Here is an 8,098-nt window from a genome sequence, read left to right as displayed (position 1 = left end):
TGTATACATTGTAATATTTAATTGATATTTGGAGATTTTTTTAAAAGCTACCTGTCACAATATTTATCACGTAGCTTTGTCCTGGCATAGTCTGAAAATAATTGTCTTCACTAGAGATTCTGGGAGTCTTTCAAACGTGTTCTTATGATGTGTATTGTCTGGAATCTGGTGTTTATTTTTTAGTTAAAGAAGTTTATTCATCTTTCTTCTTAATGGTCTTCACTTGCTACACCTCTTCCCTGTCTGTGGTACCACAGTCTCTCTGCTGCTATAATATTTATCTCTGGTCTCAGCAGACCCATACTGTCATTCCAAAGTATACCACCATTTCGTTCAGTACTTTATCATGGGAGACAGAAACCAGTGTCTGAAAAGGCCCCTAAAAGCCATAAATAAAGATGTTTGTGCCAATATTTTACTTATATTTAAAATAAAAAACAGGAGTTAGCAGTTTACTTCTAAAGGCACTATGTTATATTGGGGAGCAGGAACAGCTGTGTTGGGTAAATGTAACAGACTTTTTCTATTCGGCTCTTTGCACTGTACTCACGTAGGGCACTGCACACACACTTAACTCAGTTGTAAATTTTCCACAAATGTATTTCAGTCTGCATGTTTTTGTTACATTTATATGCCTATGAAGAAATTAGGGCCTGTGGTGTTCTACTATGCCGTCTTGTTTATGTAGTTTGTATAATTTTATAGGTTAGATTTGTAACTATATTCATCTGAGTCTAGTAAGTGGAGTAATTTGTTACTTTTATTTCTTTCAGTTATGTGGTCTCATTTTGCCCAAGACCTTTGCCCAGAGCAGGGCATAAAACATTCTTTCCAAAAAGTAATACTGAGAAGATACAGAAAATGTGGACATGACAATTTACAGTTAAGAAATGGCTGTAAAAGTGTGGATGAGTGTAAGGTGCACAAAGGAAGTTATAATGGACTTAATCAATGTTTGACAACTACCCAGAGCAAAATATTTCAATGTGATAAATATGTGAAAGCCTTTCATCAATTTTCAAATGCTGATACACATAAGATAAGAAATAATGGGAAATAATCCTTTCAAATGTAACCAATGTGGCAAATCATTTTGCACACTTTTACACCTAACGCATCATAAAAGAATTCATACTAGAAAGAATTTCTACAAATGTGAAGAATGTGGCAAAGCCATTTACTGGTCCTCAACTCTTACTTATCATGAGAGAATTAATACTGGAGAGAAACCTTACAAATGTTAAGAATGTGGCAAAGTCTTTAAAAAGTCCTCACATCTTACTGCACATAGGAGAATTCATACTGGAGAAAAACCCTACAAATGTGAAGAATGTGGCAAAGCTTTTAACCAGTCCTCAATCCTTACTAGACATGAGATAATTCATGCTGGAGGGAAACCTTACAAATGTGCAGAATATGGCAAAGCTTTTTACCAATCCTCAAACCTTACTAAACATAAGATAATTTACACTGGAGAGAAATGCTACAAATGTGAAGAATATGGCAAAGCCTTTAACTAGCCTTCAACTCTTACTCAGAATAAGGTATTTCATACTGAAGACAAACCCTACAAATGTGAAGAATGTGGCAAAGCTTTTAACTTATACTCACACCTTACCAGAAATAAGATAATTCACCTGGAGAGAAACCCTACATATGTGAAGTATGTGCCCAAGCTTTTTACCGATTCTCAAACCTTACTAAACATAAGATAATTCACACTGGAGAGAAACCCTACAAATGTGAAGAATGTGGCAAGGCTTTTAACCAATCCTCAAACCTTACTACACATAAGAAAATTCATACTGGAGAGAAATCCTAGAAATGTGAAGAATGTGGCAAAGGTTTTTACGAATCCTCACCTCTTATTTTGCATAAGATAATTCATACTGAAGAGAAACCCTACAAGTGTATAGAATGAGGCAAAGCCTTTAACAAGTCCTCAATTCTTAACAGATATAAGATACTTCATACTGGAGAGAAACTACAAACCTGAACTATGTGACAATGCATTTGAAAACATCTCAAACTTATCTAAACATAAAAGAAATCATGCTGGTAAGAAGTTTTAGAAATGTGAACAATGTGACAAAGACTTTAAATGGTTCTCATGCTTGATGGTAGGTAAGATAGTTTATACTGGAGAACACTCCTACAAGTGTGAAGAATGTGGCAAAACTTTTAACCAATGCTCACAATTTATTCCATAGAAAAGAATTTATACTGGGGAAAAGATTTACAACCTAAAGAATGTGAAAAAGTCATTAATATCTGTTTAAATCTCAATATAAGGGAGTTTATACTTAGTAAAAGCATTATAAGTGCAATTACTATCAAAAAATCTTTCATAAAATATAGGAATTTAAAGTGAAGAAGAGTATTTATTTTGAAGACAAACATTACAAATATAAATAGGGTTGTAGTACCATTAATTGTATCACAGTTCTTATTGTACCAACTTATACTACCAGCATTATATAATGAATTATTTATTCTCTAATTATTTTTATTTTCCAAATTCTACAGTGTAAACTCTGTAAAGACAGAGGCCTTTAATTTTAATCACCACTGTATTTGCAATTTTTAATTTAAAAAATTTAGATTTGACTTTGAAACACTGATTTTCTTAAAACCAACTGTGGTAAAATTGATTTATTTGTTCTTCTCTGAACATCATTTTCTTTCTTTTTTTTTTCTTTTGTATTGAGACGGAGTCTCGCTCTGTCGCCCAGGCTGGAGTGCAGTGGCACGATCTCGGCTCATTGCAAGCTCCGTCTCCGGGGTTCACGCCATTCTCCTACCTCAGCTTCCAGTGTAGCTGGGACTACAGGCGCCCGCCACCAAGCCCGGCTAATTTTTTTGTATTTTTTAAGTAAAGACGGGGTTTCGCCGTGTTAGACAGGATGGTCTCAATCTCCTGACCTCGTGATCCCCCCGCTTCGGCCTCCCTAAGTCCTAGGATTACAGGCGTGAGCCACCGCACCCAGCTATATCATCATTTTCTTTTTAACAGCTCTGTTACTTTTCACATAGAATTTCTCTGCCCCCCAATTTTTTTTCTTGACCATTCTCAGTCAGGGTTATTTCTCATCAGGAGATACTGTAACCAAAGCAGGTGCAATTTCAGCACAGTCTTGAAGAAGATTGGCCTTGGCTGGTCAGGTGAGCTCTAAGCATTGTAAATAAATACCTTGTAAAGATGTATAATTTTTATTTTATTTATTTACCATAAATATTTATTAAGCTGTAATTTTGAAGATTTTTCTTTCATTCTGAGATCTACAAATATAACTGTATAACACCAATGCCAGTATTTTAATAAACAGAATATATATAATATATAATTATATATAATAGAATACATATATGCAAAAAATAATGGGTTTTTTTTGCAGAAAAAAAAGGTTGCAAGAAAAAAGCCTAATACATTTATGTCTGTATATTTGTAGAATCAATTTTCCCAAGGCTCAAGGAACTAAAGGACACACACACACACACACACACACACGCCCATTAGGAGATTCAACATTTCTTCTCTTTGCTGGGTCCAGGTATGAGACTCATCACTCTGCCTGTAAGCTGGGTCCAGAAATAAGTCATATAACCTGTGGCAAGGTCCACATATAACAGTCACAATTCAAAGTGTGTTCACAAGTAAAATTCATAACCTCAGTAGTGGGTTCTGTCCATATGTGAGGGTGATAATCCTTACTGTTGTCTGAGTGTGCACGGAAGAGTCACAATGTCAACTTTGTGCTGGGCCCTGTTATGAAACTCTCTGTGAAACCCAAGGGCTTTATATTATATGCATGAGTGTGGTAAACTTTTGAGAACTTTCTGCAAGTAGAAAACTGAGGACTTTACCCATTGCCCTAAGCCCAGCTATAAGAATCAACACATCCTCTATTGGCTAAATCTAGGTATAAGAGTCATCATTGTACCTGTAAGCTTGGTCCAGAATTAAGTCACCATCTCACCCATTGTTCAGGACTTCACCAGTGGGTTCTGTCCATGTGTGGGAGTGACAATTCTAATTGTTCGCTCGGTGTGCCTATGGAATGCACAATTTCACCTGTGTGCTGGGTCCTGTTAGGACACTCTCTCTGTCACCCAAAGGTGTTATAGGATATGCATGAGTGTCATAACCCTCTATGACATGGCCACAAATAGGAGACAGGAGACCTTACCCATTTCTCTAAATCTAGCCATGAGAGTAAAAATCTTTACAATTGGCTGGATCCACATATAAGAGTCATCATCAACCCTTTGAGCTGGGTTTAGATATGTCACAATCCCACCTGTTGGCAGGGTCCAAGCAGAAGAGAATGATAATATAACTTAGATGATGGGCCCGGTGATACGTCACAATTCCCCCTGAGGACAGGGTTTATGCAGGTAACTAAAATAACTTAGATGCTTAGCCCAGGTATATGTTACAATTCCATTTGCGGGCTTTACCCAGGTAGGATAGTCAAGTCACTCGGGCACTGGACAAAGATATATGTCACAATCACACCTGCAAGAAGGTCCAGAAATGAGATTCAAAATTCCACTCATTTTCTGGCTTCGGGTATGAGTCAAGACCTCCTGTGAGTTCGGTCTAAGTACATGAGACACAATAGTAATGGTGGGGTGTATCCCTGCATGACAGTCACAATTCCAAATGCAAACTGTGTCTCAATATACGATTCACAGTCTCACATGTATGCTGAATCCTGGTCTTTGAGTCACCATCTGACCTGTGGGCCAGATCTATGTATGAGAATCATACATAGTGACTACCTCCAGGTGTGAGATTCACAGCCTCAACAGTGGACCGTTTCCATGCGGGAGGGTGACAGTGTTTACTGTTGGTTGAGTGTGCATAGGAGAGTCCAAATTTCATCTGTTTTCTGGGTTCTAACACCCTCAGTACCAAGCAAGAGCTTTATGTGGTATGAGAGACAGTCAAAATCTGCTTTGAGACCTTTATGCTGGTATGAACCCATGATCCTACCTACTGCCCTATGTCCAGGTATGAGAGTCAGCCTTTCTTCTGTTGGCCAGATATAGGTATGAGAGTCATCACGGTGTCTGTAAGCTGGCTCCAAAAATAAATCACCATACCATCTGTCCCAGGACCCACATATGACAGTCACAAATCCAATGGTGAACTGTGCCTGTGAGATTCAGGGCTTCACCAGTGGGCTCTGTCCATGTGTGAGGGTGACAACCCTAATTGTCAGCTGGGTGTGCCTATGAGAGTAAGAATCTCACCTAGGTACTGGATTCTGTTATTATACTCTCAGTGTCACACGAGGGCTTTATAGAATATGCTTGAGTGTCATAACTTTACATGACCTTTCTTCACGTAGGAGACCCAGCACCTTATCCATTGCCCTAATCCTGGAAAAAGGAGGCCAAATCACTCCTATTGCTTGGGTCCATATATGAGGGTCATCATTATGCCTCTGAGCTGGGCCTAGGTATATGTCAAAATACTACCTGTGAGCAGAAACCAAGCAGGAGAGTCACATCACCTTGTTTCACAGCCAAAGATATTTCACAATTCCCCAAATAAGCAGGACCCAGGAAGGAGATGTCACAATGTGCACTGTAGACAGGGCCCAGGCAGGACAGTCACATCCACTGGGAGCTTCACCCAGCTATATGTCACAGGCTATTCTGCAGGCAAAACTCAGGCAGGAAATGAGAGTCACATCACCCAGGTGCCGGGCCTTGTTATATGTCACAATCCCTCTGTAAGCAAGGTCAGAGCAGAACAGAAAAGTTATATCACTGAAATGATGGGCCCAGTGATATGTCACAATCCCCACTGAGGGCAGGGCCCAGGAAAAATAGAGACAAATCACCTAGGTGCTGGGCCCAGGTATATGTCACAATGCCTGTTTTGAGAACCGCCTGGCAAAAGTGGAGAGGCACATCACCTACATGTATGGCTCACAGATGTGTCACGATCCCCCCAAGGGCATGTCCAGGCAAGCGTGTCGCATATCCTAGGTGCTTGGCCCAAGTATATGTCAAAATCTCAACTATAAAATAGGCCCAGGCAGGAGAGTAAAACCTATCAGTTCCTGGGCAAAAATATACGTAACAATAACACCTGTGGGAAGGTCCAGAGATGAGATATGAAATCCCTGCCCCAGCTTCAGGTATGAGAGTCAGCTATTCCTGTGAGTCACATCCAAGAATGTGATTCACATTCTCAACCATGGATTGGATTCATTTATGAGAACCCCAACCTTACCTGTGGACGGTGTTTTAGTAGGGCAGTCGAAGCCTCATAGGTGTGATAAATCTTGGTCTGAGGATACAGTCCTAACTGTATCCTACCTGTTATAATCCTACCTGTGAATCCAATCTGTCTATGAGAGTCATAATTCCAACTTTTGAATGCCTCTGAGTGTGAGATTCAGAACCTCAACAGTGGGCGGTGTCCATTTGAGAAGGTGACAATTATTGTTGGCTGGGCATGCATACAGGTGTCTCAATCCCACCTGCATGCTAGGCCCGGCTATGACACAATCTGTACCACCCCAGGGCTTTATGTGGTATGCATGTGAGTCACAATTCCCTTTAAGATCTTAGTGCTGCTATATGCCTACGATGTTACCCATTCCCTTGAGCCTAAGTATAAGAGTCAACATATTTCTTGTTGACTGGGTTCAGGTATGAGAGTCATCACAATGACTGTGAGCTGGGTTCAGAAATGTGTCATTATCCAACTTGTAGCCAGATTAACATATGACAATCACAATTCCAACTGTGGACTGTGTCCACATTTGAGATTCCAGATCTCACCAGTAGGCTCTGTTTATGTTTGAGGGTGATGATCTTAACTGTTGTCTAGGTGTATATAAGAGAGTCACAATCTCACCCAGGATCAATAATTTGTATCCTTCAATCCAATCAAGTTGACACTCAGTGTTGACCATCACAAATCCACTCCTTTGTTAACTTGAACCCATACACATCTTCTGAGATTATACATAATCTTCAAATAAAGACAATAATAAGGTCATAATTATGCATAACATCACAACTATCCTTCATACAACCAGAAATGCACCAATGCCCAATCCAAATACTATTACATTAAAGGCTGATGTGAGGTCAATATATCTCATGTCACATGATAAAGGAGAAAGGAAATAAAATGAAGACATTTTCTTAGTACAAGTATATACATGCACCAACATGTTTTTAACAAAAGAAAGAGGAAATACTCATGACAATTACAGTCCTCATTTCTGCAGCTGATCATGTGATCGTAGCTGGTGTTGATGACTACCTTTTGTACTACCCATTCTATGTTCCCTTTGCTTTCAGGAAGCACCTTAGCAGGTTGTGGTTTTTTCCCTGGTGGAGTGACCCAAACCTTGATTTCTGAAGAGTCTGGGTCATTTGTAGTCCTGCCTGGATTGGGCTGTTGTAGTTTCCCATTAACCTTAATCACAGAGCATGGTAATATTAAGGGATGCCCTAATGGATCTCCTGTATTCCATGCATACTCTTCCTTATTTCCATGTGGAGTAGTAGATTGATTTTATCTTCATAGTCTGGGTCAATCACCCCAGCCAACACTGTAACTCTCTTCTTAACCTGTTGACTTAAAGTTAGGAGGAGCCCTGTGTCCAGGTGACAATGTCAACTTCCAGTTTAATGGAATTGTTGTGTCTCCTGGTGGCAGTGTTCTTCCCTCTGGAACTAAGTCTTCTAGGCCAGCAGAACATAATGTCATGGAAACAGAAAACAAAAATTTTGCTGGTGGATCACTAGGGGTGGTGGTGAGTGGTGCCACTTCCACTTCCACCCCTTGATTCCTGGACCTGTGAATCCTAGCTATGGTAGAAACAGTGCCATATATTGGACACTGATTAACAGCATACATGGCGTTCTTGAGAACTTTGCCCCAGCCCTGCAAAGTATTGTCACCTGGTTCGCATTGTAATTGTGACTTCAAAAGACCATTCCACCATTCTATCAATCCAGCTTCCTCAGGATGATGGGGAACATGGTAAGACCAGTGAATTTCATGAGTATAAACCCACTGCTGCACTTCTTTAGCTGTAAAGTGAGTGCCTTGGTCAGAGGCAAT

The 8,098-nt window shown here is 39.8% G+C and overlaps 1 pseudogene; it reads left to right on the top strand.

Annotated features, from left to right (window-relative positions):
• The first annotated feature begins 469 nt into the window (after positions 1–469).
• LOC115836925 lies at positions 470–2,210 on the top strand (annotated as a pseudogene).
• The last annotated feature ends 5,888 nt before the right edge of the window (positions 2,211–8,098 follow it).

Source organism: Nomascus leucogenys, chromosome 10, assembly GCF_006542625.1.
Source record: "Nomascus leucogenys isolate Asia chromosome 10, Asia_NLE_v1, whole genome shotgun sequence".
Lineage (NCBI taxonomy): Eukaryota > Metazoa > Chordata > Mammalia > Primates > Hylobatidae > Nomascus > Nomascus leucogenys.
Note: the sequence above shows the minus strand (reverse complement) of the source record. Positions and strands in the feature narration are given on the sequence as shown.